Raw genomic sequence first — 21,055 nt, 5'->3', positions numbered from 1 at the left:
TTTGACCCAGAATCGGACCCAGAAGGAGAGGCTCAGAAAAATACAGACTCTGCGGCTGCAGCAGGACTCCCCAACACAACCCACCCGGCTCCCATCCCCCACTGACCTGCAACAGGTAACATCTAAAAACAGCTAGCGAAAGCTGTGTTTGTCTCCAACACTGTCTCCAAACTCTTGGTCACTGTTCGCATAGTCTCTGTCTCCAGTCTGCACGTTTCCAGACTTTTTACTGTGACAACCAAGCTCCCTCGTAATATTATTAACATTAAACTCGCTTCAAACGCCGTTGCATAGCGGACCGAAGCGGAGCTAACTAGTTAGCCAATTTCAAGCTGACGTCACCATACTCGTAGGCAACTGTAAATACTATCAAAACGTGGCGACACTTACCTGTGGCTCGGGTGCAGTTGCTGGGTCCCGTGTGGTTGGGACTGATCCTTTTACCAGGGTCAGTGTCGAGGCAAAGCCAGCTTTGTACTGACCCTCGTTACTGAAGCAGTCCGATGTGAAGCGGTTAGCACACACAAACAGACTTACAGGAACCGCAGCCGGCACGTTGTCGTTAATAATGAAACACAGTCACCGTCTCTTCTGTTCTTCTGTAGCTGGGACAGAATATAGGCACTTATGTTGATTTTTACAACCAACAGCAATTTGCGTGTCTAGCTCTGAGCGACGACATTGCGAAACACTGCTATCTTACTTCACCACGGGGATGAACGCCCCCCTCTCGGATATCTCCGGGGAGAGGGGGGAGTGTTTTCGCGCAGAGAAGCCAGGCCTATGCAAATCACTCCTGTCGTTACGTAACGAAAGGAGCTGAAACTGAACAGCCTGTAGAAGCCCCGTTTTACCAGTGGGTGGGCTGCAGAGACCATGCAGGACTCGTTTGCTTTCCTCATTCTGGGAGTTGGTAGGCTCAGGGAGGACCAGTTTATATATGTAGAGGCCAGAGAAAACGTGTTTTTCATAATATGGGACCTTTAAACTGGTTGTGTTGAGAAGGTCGACAGATAGACATAAGGGTAATTCAAACAAATAAAGCCTTATAAATAACATGTCTAGACACAGACCGATATGGTGTTTTCAGGGCCGATACCGATACCGATTATTAGTAGTCAAGGAGGCCGATAACCGATATTTGGAGCCGATATTCATTTGCAGTGAAAGGGAAAATATTGGCGTCAAAATTTTGAATAATACAAACTCCAATACTTAATTTTGTTTAAATGCCTTTAAGCATATGTTTACTAAACAGCTTATCAGATTTGCAACATGTTAAAGGTTTTTTTTTATCTTAGACAATAGACATCTTTGTTTTAAAATTCTAACAAAAAGTGCAGGGAGCTCCCAGGCTCAGCAGCATGTCTTACAAAGTTAAATGAAAACTTAAACGAATAAATAGCTCCCTAAAGTTTTCTACAGTGAATAAAGTTTTCCAAAATTTCAATATAACTGAAATGTTAATCTTTCACTTATCTTTGTTTTAAGTTCAAACAAAAACAAAAAGTGCAGGGTGTTCCCAGGGTCAGCAGCATCTCTTATAAAGTTAACTGAAAATTTAAATAAATAAATAAATAAATAGTTCCCTGAAGTTTTATTAAGTAAATAAAACAGAGTTAAATAAAATTTGCACAGAAACGTGAGTCTAAAATCAATCAGTGTTTATCATAGGAACAGACAGCTGCCGCTAACGTATTGGGCCTCACAGTAACGTTAGTAGTCGTGAGTTGTAGAGTTTAGCTACAGTCTGCTGAGCGTCTAGAGCCAGAAGGAGAAAGCGGACCGGTGGGCTAACGTTACGCTAAAAGCTAATCAGCCTTCACCTCAACGTGCTTCCCTGCAATAAAACTGGACTGAATTGAGTTCATTAGGTTTTTACTCTCTCTCTCACACACACAGAGACTTCTACTATCACGGACTATTTCCATATCGATATTATCAGCAACCTTGTTTTGAGTGATTAACAAGCACGTCTGGAGGGACTGCGAGCAAGCAGAGCTGCCGCTTATGTTTATATAACGTTAATGGGCTCACAGTCATGTTACTAGTAGTTGTTGAGTATAGAGGACTGGGATGTTTATTACAATTTCGGGAGAGTCTGCTGCCTTAACTTACCTTCGAAACCAAGGCCCCAGGAACAGCGCCGGGCTTTGAACCCAGTTTTACATGGTGGCCAAACAGTGGAATTACAACTTCCGGGTCCTTCACATGATGCACACTGGCCCAAAAAGACTGGCCCGAAATGACTCGTTTTACCAGCAGAATTTGATCCATTCGGTCCGATAACATTTCTAAAGTCTAGAAGAGCCACACGATTGAATTGTTTGATCCCCATTCAAGTTAGCCCGCAGTGCTAACTCCCGCCAGCCGGCGGAAGTCTCTGGTGCGCACGCTCCGGGAGGCGGGGTTAAAGGAAACGCCAGTGCGCCTGCTCTATGGGCCAGACAATGCGGAACTGATGCGGAAGATCCAGGTATTTTTATGCCCGCCATGACACCCGGAAAACAAACTTTTTTGGCATCATGCGCCACTGAGCAACGTCCGTAGGAATGAACGGGGCCCCCGCCTCCGACGCTGTATCCAGTTGACATATGACATAAATAAGAGTAAATAGTTGAATAAAAGCTGCATAAATAAGTTTGAAAGTTAAAAGTGATTTATTTAATGTCAATTAATTCATCAGAGTTAATTAAAAACGTTAATAAAACAATCATTTAGTGTTTAAGATTAAAAGTCTGTTGACAAAAAATAATGTCGCTGCCCCTTTAAGGGACCAACGACACAGACGCAGCACCTCAGTGACTCTGCAGCAGAGACCTGAAGGAGAGCGCAGAGGAGGAATCGGAGAAAACGAGCGGTGATTAATTAACAGAAAAAGCAGTGAAAAAGTCGATAAAACAGTTGAAAAACATAACTTACCTGGTCGGGAACTGACAGGGATTTCATGAGAACTAAGCCACATCGGTTTTGGTGAGTTTTGTGTTTATTTTCATGCATTTTCACCGTGTAGTACTATTTTTTTTCTGGCGGAGAGCTAACGCTAAAAACGTAGCTGTTTACAAAGAAAAGCTCCGTCATAAACTGTTTACCAGTTAATATTTTGGGTTTATGAAGACTGTGAATGTTATAAAAGTGTGTGTAAGCTGCGTGAATGAAGGATTCATGCAGTAATTAGCGCGGGAGACGGAGCCGTGAGATAAAAGAGACCGCTCCGCTGCCATTTTGAGTTGGAAAAACACCGTAGCAGTAACGTTACAACTCAGAGACTGTGAAGCATTTATTTGTGTGATTTAAGGATTTAAAAAGAGTTTTTGTCGTGTTTATGGCCTGTTACACAGGTCAGGTTTTTTTGTTCGGTTGGAAGCTCGGTCGGAGCGAGGATTGGTCTGCCGTGTGCGGGCGTGCACATCCACAGACGGGATTCAAGATGGCGGGCTAAACCCAGACCTTCAACTCATCTTCTCCATTGCATCAGTGAGGACATCCTCCTTGTGTGGTAGCTCGCTGCCAGAGTGGTAGGAGTATCAGGAACTAGTTGAACAGAACAGAACTGAGAACTGAATAAACTATCGTTCTTTTTGGACTGAATTGAACTGAAACTGTTCACTGAACTGAACATTTAGATTCACATTTAGACTTGAACTTAAAATTAAAGTGCCATACTTTTATGTTCATATGTTTATATTTTTGAATGTGACTTGAGCAACTGTGGTCCACTTTAATTTTATTGTGCTTTGAAGGTGTTTTCTTACCTGTAAAAGAAGGAAAAAATAGTTAACTCCGGAAGAAAAATAGGAATCCTAAAATAGGTACAACCTAGGGAAAAAAGAGACTGGTCTAACTAACTCAAATTAGTCTAACTAAAATAACCTAGGAGAAAAAAAAAGAGACTGGTCTGATTAAATTAGATTAGCTTTACTCAAATAACTTAGGTGAACTAAAGGACAAAAAGAAAGAGTGAGATACTTTTTTTTCTCTCATTTATACCTACCTTATTATTGGGAACCTGCAGGGTAATTTTTTGGTTTCATGTAATGTGTCTTATATGTGTTTTGCATTCAGTAAATTGCCGGCCTTTTTCTACATAAGCAACTCTGGTGTAATTATTCTTGCTCCCCACTCCTTAGAGCCTAGAACTGGTCCAGTGGCGCAGTTAGTCAGGTAACCGGTGCTACACATCCATGTTTGAAACATATATCTGCTCTCCGGACCTTCTCCGTTCGGCAAAACTTTTTCTCCTCTCCGCCGTGTGTGTGAGCACTGTGCATGCACAGCTTTCACTGCTGATTGGCTGTTACCTGTGCCGTGGCTCTGCGTGTAACCAGAGCGTGTAACCAATCAGATGGTGCTGTGGGTGGGACAATACTGGAGACAGAGTAGTGACAGCAGACAGAGAGGCGCGGCTGCATCAGAGCCAAAATAACCCAGTTTTAAATTGATCTCTTATCGGCCGTCGGATTAAAATAAAAGGCCGATGCCGATATGCGTCAAAATGCCGAATATCGGCGCCGATAATCGGTCTATCCCTAAACATGTCTGTAATTATTGAAAATGGCATTATTTTAATTTTATTGTACTTCCATTTTTTCCTGTGTTTATCTGAAGTCTATAATAATTTGACATTAAATTCAGTGGATATCAAACTGAATCGTCAGATTGAAATTTTGAATTGCCCAGTAATGTCAAATACCTGAAAAACATTGACAGTCCCATCAGCCTCTGCTGTCCATTGTGTTAGGCTGTCATTACCAAATGTAAGCTTGCTATTGTGCTAAACCAAATTGGTAAAGATGGTTTGAAAGCTGGCATTTAGCTGAATGCAATGTTGGGCATGGGTAGCCCTACAGCTTTACGCAGCCGCAAGAGTGTCTAAAGGTTCCAGGTGTTTTTAAATCATTTGTTTCTCACTGTAATGCACTTCCTAATGTTAAGGTCCCCTTGTTTTGGACCGGTGCTAATTAGCAGTGTTATCCTGAGTGGATAGGCTACCTGTATTGTCAGTAGCTCGTTTTACTCAGAGACTCAGCATTATCGCCGCAGCGAAGGCTCGCCATCTCTCCGCATTTGTTTGTTCACACTGAACCAAGCAGCTACGGCGTAAAGCCGCATCAGTGTGTAATTCACACAGAAAGCCGGTGCTGCGGATCCAAAAGAGGTGTGACGGTACACGTCATGATGATGACGTCTGTGTGTTTTTTTCAACGTGTTTCCCCCGGTGTCCTCCTGTTAATCTAAACATGTACCCGCTGACTGTTTATAATCATATGGATGCTGTTATAATGTGTTGTGATTGAGATCCTGACCCACCATGCATCATGGAAAGTGTCAAAGTTAAATGTTTTGCTCTAAATTACATAATTACATAATCACCATCAGTAAACAGTGGACCCTGTCTGACTCTCTCACTCGCAGGGAGGGATGCTATTTTCTGGAGGAAAATGCTGCCGGGGACAGACGCTGTTTTTCAGGCAGAAATTTGACAAAGAGTTGGTAGGACAGACAGATGGACAGACAGGAGGACAGACAGGATGACAGACACTTTTCCACGTATAACTGCAGTATTTTTTTTCCTCATATAAGATGCCAAAGACACTACCAGTTACCATATTACTGTTGTTTGGTCCTGTAATGTTGCTTTGTGGGCTGAAGTGTGGGACATTTTCTTTTATTTGATGAGTGAAGGGTCTGTTTAGCTGTCAGACTGACACACCCCTGATCCATGCCTCCGGCTTTTCCATTCACACATGTATTATTTATTTTTTGCTGTGGCTCTGATACTACCTCCGGAGGCGGATGAGAGCCACAGGGAAACTGTCCATCCTCTCCGCATCTGAAACTTTCACACAGACGGGGATGCAGAGAATCGGCGCATGATTCCCGCACTGAAAGGGCAGTGTGAATGGGGCTCGTGACTCATGCTCTACCAGCATGTTGCACAAGGACACACAGACACAGCAATAATTGAGACTACTTATTAACAGTGCAAGTTTTAAAAAGTAATCTTTGCAAATGTTTTTTATTGAAGGGGAAATAATTGAATTATGTTTGTTAAGCATCTAGGATACTCGTAAACTTATATTTATAACAGCTATGCTATGCAAGATAAGCCCGTGCTGGTTTATGAAAAGAAAAAAAACAGTCCAAGTGCTGAAGACAACTTCTGTCGATTACACAAAAAACTAACCCACTTCCTGTATTAGATGTCGCAGCTTTATTGTTCTACTTCTTAACTTGTATAACTGCCATATTTCAAGCATCACATCCCACAACACTGATCAGAGAAAAAGTGTGTGTGTATATCTACTATGGAGATTGCTCTGGAAATGCCGTGATATAGCAATAACAATGCCAAAAATAAATCTCTCTTGTATGCATACATGCACATAGTCACACAAACCACACACAGACAAGATTTAGCAATCTCTCAAGGGTCCTAACTTATCAGATAAAAGGCTGAAAAGAATGACTGTAAAACAGTAAAGGAAGGAAAAATGGAGAGGAAGAAAACAATGGCCTTGACAGCCATTAAATATTCAACGGGAAGATAAAGCTTTGCAGAAAGATGAAGAGGACAGCTGTAAATGGTGGACTCTAACTTGGTTCATGGCTAAGGCTGACTAAAGTGTGTGTGTCTGGTTGTGTACATGTGTTTGTGTATCATGTTTTTGTTATATCCTTCTATCATCAATCAATGTTTAAAGGATTTCCGATGTACTGTACAACAACGCCAGAAAGGCTGCTTTGGGCAGTATTTGTTTCTGTGTGTGTGGGAGAGAGAGTACACTAAGTGCTTCTTTATAGCTTTTTCATAAAGCAGGTCATGGATAAAGTGAAGCAGAGAGCAATAGAAACAAGTGGCAGACAATAGAGAGAGAAAAAAAGTGTTTTTTTGGGGGGGGAATCTTAAAAGGCAAATGACAGCACTGTTATTCAACAATTAAAATTACACAACATGACCAAATTAAATTTAGGTCCCTTTGTGCAGAGGTTCTCAAACATTTCCCTGTCATCAAGCCAAAAATACTGTCAACACAAATTAGACCCCTCATTTAATAATATTGTCCCATTTCTGCCCTCATGAGCTTTTTTATTAGATGTATTATTTATTTTTTGTAAGCTCTCTAGACAAAAGCAGTGAGAGAACTGCTGATTAAAATGCTGATGCCTGTACAAGAGGGATAATTTCTGGTGAATTCAATCAGATTACTTAACTATTAATTTATTTGCATTTCCCATCAAGGACGCTTTGGGTGTCTCTGGACTTCCATAAAAACACTGATGTTCATGGAATTTGATGCAGTCCGCCCCAGCAAACAAAACAAGAGAAGGTAATGGTAGAATGGGTGCTGCAGTTTAGGTATAATCTGTTATTGGACATTTTTTCAAGATACCATCAAGTTGAACTATTTTTGGATTCAGCTTTTTTCTTCATCTGATAAAAGTTCCAGCCCCTTTTTGGTAGCCTACATGATGTTTGCTGCCCTTGGTCTGAGCAGGTTAGAGGCTTTACATGTCCCTCTATTAGCCTCTTGTCAAGTGTTGTGTTGGCAAGCGAAGAATTAGCCATCGCTTATTTGTTGTCCAGGTCACTCCTTAAGATGGCTCTATTCAGAGCTTTTATGGTGTTCAAAGTACAGACTTTAAGTACCTCCTTTGATGCTTAATCCAAAGTGAGACATGGAAATATTATTTCAGTGCAATCATTTCCTGGCACATTGCACCATATGTTTTGCCCTACTTACAAAGCAACACATGAAACCTGCAGCCAGCTGGCATATATTAACAGATGGTTGACATCAGAAGACAGAGACTAGAAAGACAAGGAGAAAGATGGGTGGCAGGCACTGAAGTGCAGTTTTGGCACACGTGATATAATAGTTACACAGTGTAATCTACACCTTAGCCAACAACAACACACACACTTATGTAGTGCCACTAGAGCAGTGTTCTTGGGCCCCCTGTATGTCTTATAAGTTTCCCTGCCCCAGCACACCTGATTCAAATGAATTGGTCATTATCAGGCTTCAGCAGAGCTTGGTGACAAGCTGATTACTTACGTTTGCTACCTTTACACCGTACATGTGCACCGAGCTCAATTGATACTGGATCTACACTGACTCCCAAAAAGTAGCCATATGCTTTCAAAAGCACGCTAGCTCTGGTGGTGAGAGTTGGGCGCAGTGCCAGACTGGAGGAATAAACACCCGGAGTCACATCAGATTCTGCTCTGATCTGGAGCCGTTCACCAACAGACATTACTTTTAACTTTTGGGATTAGAAAGTGGATTTATCTTCACTCCTGTTTATCAACCTGACTGCAGGGGTGATCCACAGAGGTGGACTCCATTGCCGAGTGTTATGTTCTGTAATGTTGACTGCCGACTGGAGCTGGAGGAGAAAAGTACAGTACTTTACTGTTATGAACGACATTACAGAGAGGAGAGGGGGAAGAAGAGAGTCTTTGGTGAGTGCTGATTTCAATGATAGTTGACCTGACATTAAACACACTGGCACACACACCTTTGATGCGCCTAAATGTTTGTTACCTTACAGCTAATGTACAGTGAAGTAATCTGGCTGTTTTCAGAAAACAATAATTACTTAATAATGATAGTTCTCAGTTTTATGAGTAAAGGGTAAATGATTTGTTTTCTCAACTTCCTTTGTAAAGTATATGAAAAATAATGAAAACATAAAACTGTTTGTGTTCATTTTTTAGTGTTTCCATTTATTTCTCTCTCCATCTGTCTCACTCACTGAAAATAACAATTAGATTAGCTTTATGAGGTGAAAACTACTTACTAAAAGAGACAGACAGTAATAGAACAGATGCTGGTAAAAATCAAAGTTTATAGGCCTTGAGTTGATAGCAAATTAAAAAACTTATTATGATTATTTTCATGTTGATGAAGGTTCTCAGTCATCCAAGTCATGGTAATTCTAAGTGTTGTATTGTAGGCAACTGGACTTGTTTCAGTTTCTTGAAGACGTTTCACCTCTCAACCAAGAAGCTTCTTCAGTTCTAACTAACTGGAGGGGAGTTGCAGGCTTTTAAACTCTGTGTGGGAGTGTCCTTACAGAGTCGTTAAGGACACGTGTGACCTCTGAGTTTCAGTTCCTCCAGTTAGTCACTATCAGTTTGCCATACAGATAGTGAATGTTTTTGTTTTTTCAGTTTACCGGTTGGTGTTGTCTAAAGCTTATGGTGGAAAATTAACTTGCTAGCTAGCAGCTCTGTGAGGCTGTTCTTAGACACAACAATACTTTGAGCTAAATGCTAACGATAGCAAGCTTACATGCTGATGCTAAACAGGTTTTATGTTTTACATGTAACATGTTCACCATGTTTGGTTAGCATGCTTGAATGCATTTGACATTTGATAATAAGAGCTAAACACAAAGTAGAGCCGAGGGTGATGGGAATGTCATTAGTTTTCCAGGTATTTAGTCATACTGGCGCTATATGAAAGCTCAGGAGATCAACACTGAACGCGTGTCACCAAATTTCATTAAACTCCATCTGACTGACATTGCCGTCCCTAGAGCAGCCAATCTTGCTGATGGTCTCGTTTGCTCATGCAGGTCATATAGGGGTATCAGTATTAAATTGAGACTGCTCATAACCAGTTAAAAGTTTCTTGTAGTATGTTTAACAAAGAGGTTGTACAAGCATGGTATTTAAAGCCTCAACAAGCATAAACACACAAACAACAAGTATTATTCAAAATTTGCAGGTCTAAATTGCTGTAGCTGTCACTTTCTTTTCCTCCATGTGTTGCATGTTGGCATGTGTAGAACTGATGAGACCAAAATGAAAGAGCTCCCCCTTGAGGAGGTATCCAAATCCATGTTCTATGTAAATATGCTTGTGAGTGATTTACAACCACATCTGTGAGATGCCTTGAATCTAATCAGTAAGCATCACGGCAGAACACACATCTGTAATGACCTTTATGCAAAACGTGCAGCAGTGTGATGCATTCTGTTGCAGCATTAAATTCAGAGATCTTTAAAAAACCCAAAAGTTCAAGGCATGGTTTGTCTTATCAATTTTTGGCCAATAGTAAAAATGCAAATGCTTTTCTGCAGGAAAATACTATTATCTAGATGAAATAACATCAAACTCTGAAATCAGTTTCACAACCCAACAGCTTCACGATGACAGATACAATTGTGTATGTGTGTGTGTGTTCATTTGACATTTTATAGACCAAAAAATAATTTAGTCAAGCTAAAAATGGGAAATCTAGTGATATAGTTGTACTAGTTGCAATAAAAATGCTGTTTAAAAACACAGTGCTACAATGGAAATATTATTTCTCTGTGGTTTCACTGAAAAATTCAAACACATTTTTCTGTTGACCTTCCTCTTGTTATCATCCCCTATTGGCAGCAATTCTGAAATATTTAGCTCTTTTAGTGCTCAAAGAACAGCAGCTCTCCAAGCAGACCAGCAGATTTCCCACCAGATCTGACCCAGGGGTCTCATTTGTTGTTGGTGATCACAATAATGTTTTTAATATGGATATTAAAATACTACTTTCTGTTTTGTTGTGTATATTTAACACCAGTTCAACACCAGTTGTTGCATTTACAAGATAAGTAGCTGTTTGATCATTTTATTATCATCACTGCTGAACAATCACACAATCTTCAACAAGCACACACTGGAAAGTATTAAAGTGTATTTGTTTTTTGATATCAGATCAAAAATTCACATTCATCTCTTCTTTCCAAAAATAATCCTTACTGTCTTGCTGAAGAATCTTCTTCATCTGGTGACCCATTGGTGGCTGATGTGATACGCTTTGTGAAAAGGTGAGGACCCAAATGCAGAGACATACGGGAGGAAGGCAGGATAAAGAAACAAAAGGCAAGCTTTAATAACTAAAGCTGAAATAACAAAAAACCAAGAAAACCAAGAATCTAACAAAAACCAAGAAGAGCACACACCAAAAAACAAAGTAGCAACACAAAAGGCCAGTCCGGGGGCGACCAGGAGGTCAGGGTGAGGGGCAGAGGCCCTCTGAGGGCCGAGTGGGAGTCCCGCGGCCGAGCCGCCGACTGGGAATCACTGGCAGGTTTCAGCTGGGCTGCTGACGCCGGAGCTGGGGTGCTGGGCAGCAGTGAAGAACAGCAGACCAGGGAGCTGGGTGTCAAGGAGCCAGAATGTGGTCGGCGACCTTGCTTTCTTAGGGGAGGCACCTCAAAAGCAAAGTTCAAAACAGAAATTATGAGAGCTAAGCAGAAACATAAAGCCAGGAACAAAAACCAGAAAATATACCACTGAGAGACACTAGAAACACTGGAAGACACACGGGTGAGCAACACAGGGTGGTAACACAAACAATCTGACAAAGACAGAATGAAGCACACAGGCGTAAATACAAACAAAACTAACAAGGGGATGAGGTGCAGGTGGAGTGTTGCAGGGAAAGGACAGGTGAGGGAAAGGAATGGAAAAACACTGGAAGGAGGGAAAACAGAACACTGGAGAAATAGCAAAAGACAACACAAGGCCAGAAAACACCTATAAAACACACACATGATGAAACAAAAAAGACAGGACCATGACACGATGTCTCCTCAGCTGCATCTACCAGCAACATGGTGGCTGACAGCTGGTTCTTCATCAGCTGAACCAGAAGAGTCTTCAACAACAACAGCTGCTGCTCCATCCAGGACAACATGTCTGAGATGCCATCACAGGACTGAGGAGTGGCTGAGTCTGCAGCACAGGAAGATGGGATGACTGGAGGACGTTAAGCTTTGGGCTCTTCCTTAGTCTCGTTGCCAGGTGGTAGTTCCTCCTCTGGCAGATTACCATTTTATCAAAGGAGGCATCCATACTCAGTAAAATGACAATCAATTAGGAATCCTTTGATCAGTAAATAAATCTATCCATTCTTCTGATAATGAGTCTATCTAACCAACCATTGAGGCAAACAGGTTTTTTAGAGCTTTCTCAGGACTGATCCTCTGCTCAGGGTCTGTATATTGAAGACATTACAGGAGGCTGAACTCCTCTATGTCTGGGTAGAGCTGGATCCGAAAGAAAGTTACAGTTCAGTTGATCTGCTTCCTGTCTCTCAACAGCAGAGCTGAATGGTATGAATTTGTTCTTCACGCATGAAATAGACCAAATTACTATTATCAGCTCATCCAGAGAACTCACGTCTTCTAGGCTCAATGCCAGCTGGTATTCTCCTTGAAGCAACACAACATATATGTCAAATTCTTCTTCTTCATAAATGTTTAACCTTTTGAAAGAAAGTTGTCTGATTAGGAGATCAAGCAACGCAAAGAGCTCAGGGAATAGCAGGGTGAGATAAAAGTATGTCAGACACCATTTTGGGTTCTCCCAGTGCCGGTTCTCCTTGAAGAACTTCTTTTTGTGGCTGCAAGCACACAGGAGGTGGTCAGCTGTCTGGCTCAGCGTGTTGACAATGTTCCTCATCTGGTCAAAGAATATAAAGAAAGTCATCAGCAGACATACTACATCAAGACTCTTGTTGGGTTTGGACACTTGTCAGAAGCTGTGCAGTCAAATTTAGATACAGTATATTGGGTGACTAACCAGCCGGAAATCACAGCGTACCTCAAACAAGTGGTACAATAAGGCTAGAACACAAGGCTAAGACCCCAGATGTATATTGCCTCAAACCAGCGAGGCCCAAGATGAATTCAAGTGCCCTGCAATAGACATTTGTGCCTTGTGGGTACCAGTAGCTCAGGATGTACAGAATATGGAAGTTGCGAGAGTAAGTAGTAAAGTTATGTTCATAATGGAACTCAATTGTCATTTAGCATGTGTATTGATAAAGATTGACGAAACCTCTACTAGATCACCTGAAACAGACAGCTGCATGTGTTTTAAAGATGGCCTGTCTGGCAGTCTGAGGGTTGGTTTGGTTTTGGTTCATTTAGGTCAGTTCAGAATTAAATGAAACTGAATTAAAATGAACAGAGACAGGAAGAAAGGATAGGGAGAGCTGGAAGTGGAGTGTGTGATATTTACCTTCAGGTTAAGTGGAGGTGAAAACAGTTCAGTTTAACAGACGCTTTCCAGCTGTCACACAGGCAGGCTGTGTGTACCTGTGTGTGAGAGAGACAGACAGGCTGTGTGTGTACTCAGACAGAGAGGTTGATGAGGGTATAAAGGTCAGTGTTAAAGTCTGGCCTTCAGCCTGAATGACGCTGCTGGCATTTACACAGAGATACAGACGAGTGCCACACACACACACACACAGACACACACAAACAGTAATTTGTGATGCAAAAATGTTCCAGTAGAGGAGATGAGCACTAACCAGAAATGGAAGGGAAAGGATTACACACAGTGGCATCAAAGTAATGTGATTACAAGAAAGAATAGCTCTGGTGATTTCTGGGTTATGTGTCTGCTACTGTCTACCTGAGGTGGAAAGAAACAAATATAAAGACCTCTGTATCACCTGTAGTTTGAGACCAAACTGCAGGTGATACAAAGCTGGAGTGATATTAATATTTCCTCTCATACTCACCAATCATTTATCAGACAGTATTAACCATCTATGCTTTATTTACATCTTGACAGCGACAGCAAGAATAATCAAGTTTCCTAGTGTGCAAGTAACACGCACTAACAAGATGACTATCAGTGTATTTAGACTGTAGAAACAATTACTATGGAAGCTAATGGAATATATCGTATTCATGGATTGAATAGTGTTTTCATTAGTGTAAGCATCAGCTATCTGTCTCAGATCTGTAAGGTATCCACTGTCTTAGGGTGAATAACAACAGCAACCTGATCAGTAGAAATGATAACATCTAAATGTCTGTTTTCTTCCACAATATTTGAATAATTCCAGCAAGCTAGTACAAAAAGTGGTAAGACTTTATAATAACTATTAATAGATGGTGAATTTATAGATAATTAAACTTAACTTGCTAGTTATTTCACTTTAAACAATGCTTTATAAATCATTTATTAAGCAACTGTTTGTTGTTGTTGAAACAGATGTTTATAATACTAATATACGTTTATAGAAATCTTCTTTTTAGCTTTTGGTTTAACAAGAGAAAGATTTAGGCGTGAAAACTAACTGGTTGGTTTGGGAACCTTATTTGGTCTCCTGCTTATTCATTTCTCACTATATAAAGATAATGTCAGTGTATTTCCTTTGCCCACCTAGCACTTTACTTTTCCTACTTTGTTCCCACATAATTATTCCATTATGCCACAGTACTGTAAAACCCTGACTCTCTGTTTTATTTGTTTGCAATGTTAATGATGTGGAAATACAGCTTAGTCTTCTGTTGTACTCGGGGTAAGTAGCTGTGGATAAAAGCATCATTTAAATGCTGTAAATGTTATGATAATGTCTTTATACATATCAGCTATCATTAGCTAAATACTGTTATAAAACGCAGCAACAGGAAAAGATAATCCATCATTAATCACATGAAAAGACATTTATGGAAGCTTGTGGAATGTGGATCTTTGTTTTCTATATCATATTTAAATCATCCTATTACATGTTGGTCATGCTCCTTTGGTCTTAAATAAGATTGCTGATATCATTACCAATGTGAAGCTTTTCTACTGTTTGATATTATAGTGAATGATATTAACTTAATGAATCCCTGTGGTTCATGTGATTAGTGGAGGCTAATGGGGTCACCGCAGTGTGAAAGGGAGTTCTTTCCCAGTTCCCCTTCTCATTTGTACTGCGGGTAACTCTACATGGAATGAGCTTTCCAACCAAAGTAATTTGTAACCCCTGGTCAAATAATTCTGTGTGAAACAAAGAAAGCTGTGTTACAATGACGTTATATGAAGCCATCTTATAATTGAAAAGAATCCATTGTTCATCATACACCAGCAAAGCCAGCATAATAAATCATTATATAAAGTTAATTTATTGGGTAATTATTTACACATTATCACGTTATTCAACATCTTTGTTTATGAGCAACTCTGCTGTTAAGTTGGATTAAAAATAATTAAACTGTAGTGTGTTCCCCATGTTAGGAATGTGTACACATGTAAACAGTATGCAAACTGTGTACAAAAAAGCTGATGATGTATTGTTGGTAATCTGGTGTCTTTCTTATGACACTGGTTTCTCTGCTCTGTAACTTTCTTACCTGTAATAACTAATGAATCAAACTGCATTGGAATTTGTTTTCGTATTACAAACACACCCCACCTCTTCATTTGTCAGTTCATCAATTCCGTCAAAGCGTCCATGTCAAAGGCACGGCCGCATACACCTACACATACAGCAGCCGATGACTGACAGCTGACATGTTAGTATCACATTATAGATTCATACATTCAGCACCACGCTTAGCCAGGGATGTGACAGCAATCTTATTACAGCACATACATCACTATTATTGACTGATGTTTGGACTGAGTGCATATTTATATGTATGAAATGCATTTTTTTTGATGATGCAATGAATGGAGCCTTGATGAAAGTCAAGTCAAAGTCACCACAGTGACATACATACATATTTAATGACAACTTTGCCAGCCTCTGTCACAAATATGCATAAGTTTAGCTGTCATCATTTAAGGCTAGCATGGTTAGCATTTAGCATGTATGGCAATATTTCATTTTCTTGCTTTTGTCATACTACTAACAGCCTATCATTAAGTCACTTATGTGAGTACAGTCGGTACATAGTTTGTGACGATTAACCACAAACAACCCATCAGTCAAATTTACTCAACTAAAGCTAGGCTAAACTGTGCTTCCTGTTCCACCTGAAGGCACCATACTGGACTCAGATTAGGGCAACTAGACACAATGGGAAAAAAGTCTGACCCATTACATGCCCTGTTATAATGACTAAAGTTAAGTGGCCAAAAATTTTGGATTTGAAACTATAGATAGAAATGTTGTTGAAAAACTCTTGCTGACTTTGGGAAGATCTGCTGTAGGTGGTTGCATTTTACAAACTTATCAGACCATGTACCAAATTTCCTTAATACCACCAACTGCAGATACCAAAAACAATGAAAGGATGTAACATTAATAACAATAAATTAATAATGATAATAATGCACATATACAGTATATACACTCATAATGTATACACATACTATACATACCATTTCAATGAGCCTGTTTGGTTTGGCATATAGTCTTGACTGTAAATCCCACATAGAAATAGCCAGCCTGGTAACATATACTTTCTGGCTTGTCAGGGCCAGCGTTGTCACTTGCCTTGGGACCGTTTTTTTTTTCTTTATCACCATATCAATATTCCACTCATGCTGTTTTGTAATCAGTGACTGAGGAGTTTGAGTCTCACTGCGCTTGTTAATTTACGAGGTCATGTAGGCAGTCATGTCACAACCATGGATGTATAGGTCACGTCATGTCAAGTCACATTCACCCTTCGTGGCTAAGCACAGGTGACTTTATTTCGAATTGTAAAGTATTTAAATAAATAACAACTCGTTTTTAATGTGATGTGTATACATGTGTATATGTAACTTTTGTCTGTACTAAAATGAAATTAAATGACAGTTTATGGTCTTTGGGCCAGTTTGGTGTTCAGTTTCAGCAAGGCTCTTGTGTACCACCTAGTGGAGCACATGAACCGCTGGTGGAACGCGTACCATAGTTAGAGAATCACTGGCCTGCAGTGATGTTAACTGCACTCAAGTGAAAATAGAGGCACTGCAAATTTACAAACAGTAACTCTACAGTGTCTCAAGGATCAGGCTATGAGAATTGTGATTAAAAATTAATTAGAACAAGTTGCAGGCCTAACGATGTTTGCTGAAAAGCATTATTTACATTGACTTGGATCATTGGTTTGACGAAGAAGAGCACTGCTACAAAACTCCAAGCCTAGCACTGAAGTTGGGTCACTCATTGCAAAAGATATGCAACATCATACACTGCAGAGCTCTAATGGCAGGAGACAGTGAGCTAAAAAAAGTCAACCCAGACATTCCAAAAACTGTATACCTCCAAATGGTCTGAACTTGTCTCTCACACAGCTTTGACCACCTTGAATGAGGCACACTTTAACAAGTCATCTACCCTGCCATTCACAGAAGATGTGCAACATCTCCACAAACATCTTTAAAAGACTGCAGGTTTAGCATCTGAGAACCTGGGAAAGATCCCATCACCAGAAGTCTATGGTGAACTTTGCAAAGCAACTTTGGATGGACCAAATTACTGACTTCTTAGGACATGATATTCGTGTCCACAGAGAATACTACAGGCTTCCGGAGTCTACAACCCAGCTGGCCAAAATATCAAAACTACTTCTTGCTATGGAAAAAGGATCCCTTTCAAATCTTCAGGGCAAATCCCTTGAAGAGATTGAAATTGAAGATAACATTGACTTCACTGATTCTGAACAAACTCAGAAACAAAGAAAACCGATAACAGGACTACCGGTAACCTCCAGCCCAAACTAGCACAATAAACCAAAATAACGAAGCCCCAGCACCTAAGCGTGCGTGGAGGCTGAGAAACCAACCTTTTCAAAGAGAGGAGAAGAAAGAGGACAAAACAACTCCTCACAGGTGCGCTGCTGCTCATGTGTGTCTCCAAGCTCACCTGTCCCTGCACCCTCTGCCCTCTTATCACCTCCCCCACTCCAGCCAATCACTGACCACACGGGGGGGGAATGAAAATCGGGGAGAGAGAGAGAGGGAGAGCAGAACACACACAACAGAGGCACACGTAACAACACCAATGATGATCATAGTGACCACAGATATCATTCAAACTGTTACAGGGGCTTATCTATTGTCTGACAGATACAGGAATATTTGGAATAATTTATCATAATCTCAACCTGTCTGAGATTATGCACGATGTATGTCTTTGGTTAAAGCCAAAACAGCTAAGATACACTTAGTCCTTGACACATTTTAAATTCATACCCAGATTTGTCAGATTGCTTCAGTTTAATTTGGAAAAGATATTGCCACTTTCTTTAATAATATGCTACGCGTCTTCCAGGGTCCCAGGCCCTTTACATTCCTTTCAATAGCTGACATGGAAACACAAAAGAATATGAGGGGGTCAGTGGGGAAAACAAGTCAGTTTGTCTCTTTCCCTGTCAAGTGGATTTTTTTCATCTGCCAGAAGTGAGAACGTATAATCTCTGTGTGATTGTTAATATAGGCCTTCTCAAACTGAGTAACATTGGAAAGCCTTTCACACACAGAGCAACTTAATGCTTTTATGTGTCGGAAGGCCGACGTATTAGAGGAGCTCACATTATCTGACTACAAAGGCTTTGACCCCGTCAAAGACTTCCATACACAAAGAAACAGCAGTATAAACAGCCTATTAAGTGAGCTGGAGATGGCAGGAGGCATATCAGCCATGCTCCAATATATTTGCCTGTGCAGACTACAAAGGGTACAGGTATAGACACACAGACAAAGAAACACGACAACAAACAGATTAGAGATGGACAGAGAGGAAGAGAGGGGAATAGTCCTCTGCTGTTTGCTGTACAGCGCAAGTCTACTCCCACATTGTTCTCCAGTTCAAAGACTGCTGGCAAGCAAATTTCACTGGATAAGGGTGATGGGCAACACAATGTACTTTTGGATCTGTCTTGAATTAGAGGGGCTGAATGGAACCAGTACATTTAAAAAAAAAAACTAATTAAAAAGTTTCTACAGAGTTTCATACAGTAGAAAATTGTTGTCAGTCAGGCAATTACGTTATAAAAAGCAATAGAAAGTATTTTTGAAAATATAACAGCATGATTACACAGAAGAATGGTTCAATCTCACCAACCTGGAGTATTAAATTGATTTTGGGCTTTATCTTTTGATAGTCAGAAAAATAGCTCCTTATACACAGTGATTGATGGAGTCTTCACACAATAAGGCCAAAAGTCACTGTCATCAAAGTACAGTAATAGCCTGTCGAATTAATCCTTGAAGACTTTTTTTCTTACACTCCAGACTTCTACCACTTAATCCGTGATGATACAAATGCTTTTGTTTTTTCTTCTTTGAAACATTTCACAAGTTAGGTTGCTTCACTGAACAATTAGACAAAAATAAATCTTTCGAAGAAACTCTAATAGCACTGCACATTCACTGTAAATGGTAAAAGACAGCCATTATCACATAACACCTTCTAAGCTTATTGTTCCAGATAATAACAGCTGACGGGAAAATGCCTGCACCACAATTTAAGATGACGGGGGGAGTCAAGGTGGGCTTCCAGTGAACACCGCTGGACACTAGACTGGAACTAAACATAGCCTCCAAAGTGATGGATGCCTGTCTGAAGACACAGGATACAGTAAGGAGGCGATTTACAGTAGCTCCGATCAGGACTGACTTTCTTTTTTGTTTTTCTTTGTGCATTTGGTCTGCATGGGTTCCTGTTGTTTCATCGACTAACAATGATAGAGCTCAGGTATTTGAAACATCTGTCTAAATAAATCAGACTCTTACTTGCAAAAGTGAGTGTGGAAAGCCTGTGCTTTTATACATGTTTGTATTTGTTAAAAAATCTAATGTAACAATTTACCCTGCATAGTGTGACAACTTACCTGGTGATGTTGCCATTCTTCACTTAAACATTCATAACTGTATATTAAAACATCTAAAGAGTATACATTTTATTAGATTTTATTATTTAATTTAACCAGGAAAATTGGTGACCGTCATGCACTGTGACTGAGAAAATAAAGTTAAAGCAAAAAGTGTGACAAAATGCCCTGCTCTCCCCTACTCTATGTCAACAATTTTTTGACCAAAGCTTTATTTTCCTTTATTTTCCTGCAGTGTTCAAGTTTGAATAATAAAAAATATGAATTCTTCTCACTAAGCAATACTGTATAAGCACAGTTGTAGGACAGAAGGAACAACAGACTGTTTCAGTAAATGTGGGCAAATCTACAGTGCCATAAAACCTTGGAGTGGGTAAACAATTTCTGTTCCAACAGGAGAATGACACTGAGCACAAAGCCAAACACTGGAACAGCTTTAAAAGACCCAGCTGAACCACAGACTTGATCTCGTCTGTGAAAGCACTTAAACGTAGCTGTTGACAGATGCTACCCATCCAATCTGACTCATCTTGAGAAAAATCTGCTTTTAGGAATGAAAAAACTCCAAATCTGAACCTGACACACTGATATAAAATAATACAAAAGCTGTAATCCATTGTATTTTTTTACTCAGACTCTTTTTAAAAATGTTTTTACATATGAGATCCCACTTTGTTTTTAATTCTGGCTGCAACACCGCAAATGAAATGTGTTTCTGCTGCATATGCGGGGTCCCAAAGTCCGAGACCAGACACTTCCATTTTGCATTTGTTTTTCATGTAATTCTATTTTTTTTACATTTTTATTACAATATCAGTTTGACAAAAATGTCCATGAATTTCAGAATGTTTTTGGTATGGCTCCAATTTTTCTTTAATGAAAGCATGCACTCAAGATGCCATGGCCTCAACAAGTTTGTGCAAAGCCGGATGGCTCATGTTACCCTAGCATGATTTGACAGTGTTTCATAAAGCTTCTTGTGATGTCACAGAAAGCTTTTCTTTCTGAAGCTTGATAAATGCTTCTGCATTGAATCGATGCTGTACCTATGGCAAAGTATAGATGCATGCCCTACGTCATAGCCTACGCTGTAGCCTGACTTCCACCTCCCCAGAAATGTAACTGCATGTCACGGTGACCCTGACTGCAATGACTGTGATTGGTCCGCTTGGTGACATTGCATTTTTTGGCTTCTCCAGTGTGTAGCAGCGGTGATCTGTGGTTTCCCCAGTAAACACACCAACCTCTTTGTGACTGTGGAGTAAAGTCCATGACAGTCAGGACTTCTTTGTCTACTTTGGTCTTAAAGTAGTTCTTGCAAATCTTTGGCTATGTTTGGGCTCATTATCCTGCTGCAGTATGAATTCTTCTCCACAAAGATTCAAACCAGAGGGTGGAGCATTTCTCTAAAGAATGGAGTGGTGCTTCTCCTTGGTCTGCTTGGGTTTGAAACACTGTGGTATCATTCTCTCTCCTGTTCATCTCCTTACATACACCCTGCTGTTAC

At 40.2% G+C, this 21,055-nt stretch overlaps 1 long non-coding RNA gene across 1 annotated transcript; it reads right to left on the bottom strand.

The window, feature by feature from the left end:
- Nucleotides 1-10,862: 10,862 nt before the first annotated feature.
- LOC141010650 (uncharacterized) lies at nt 10,863-17,556 on the bottom strand. The gene is made up of 3 exons (XR_012180196.1): nt 17,500-17,556; nt 13,022-13,098; nt 10,863-12,460 (listed from the first exon to the last, which is right to left on the bottom strand). It is a non-coding gene; the product is annotated as an uncharacterized lncRNA (long non-coding RNA).
- Between the last annotated feature and the right edge of the window lie 3,499 nt (nt 17,557-21,055).

The sequence above is a fragment of the Pagrus major genome, chromosome 16 (genome assembly GCF_040436345.1).
Source record: "Pagrus major chromosome 16, Pma_NU_1.0".
Classification (NCBI taxonomy): domain Eukaryota; kingdom Metazoa; phylum Chordata; class Actinopteri; order Spariformes; family Sparidae; genus Pagrus; species Pagrus major.
Note: the sequence above shows the minus strand (reverse complement) of the source record. Positions and strands in the feature narration are given on the sequence as shown.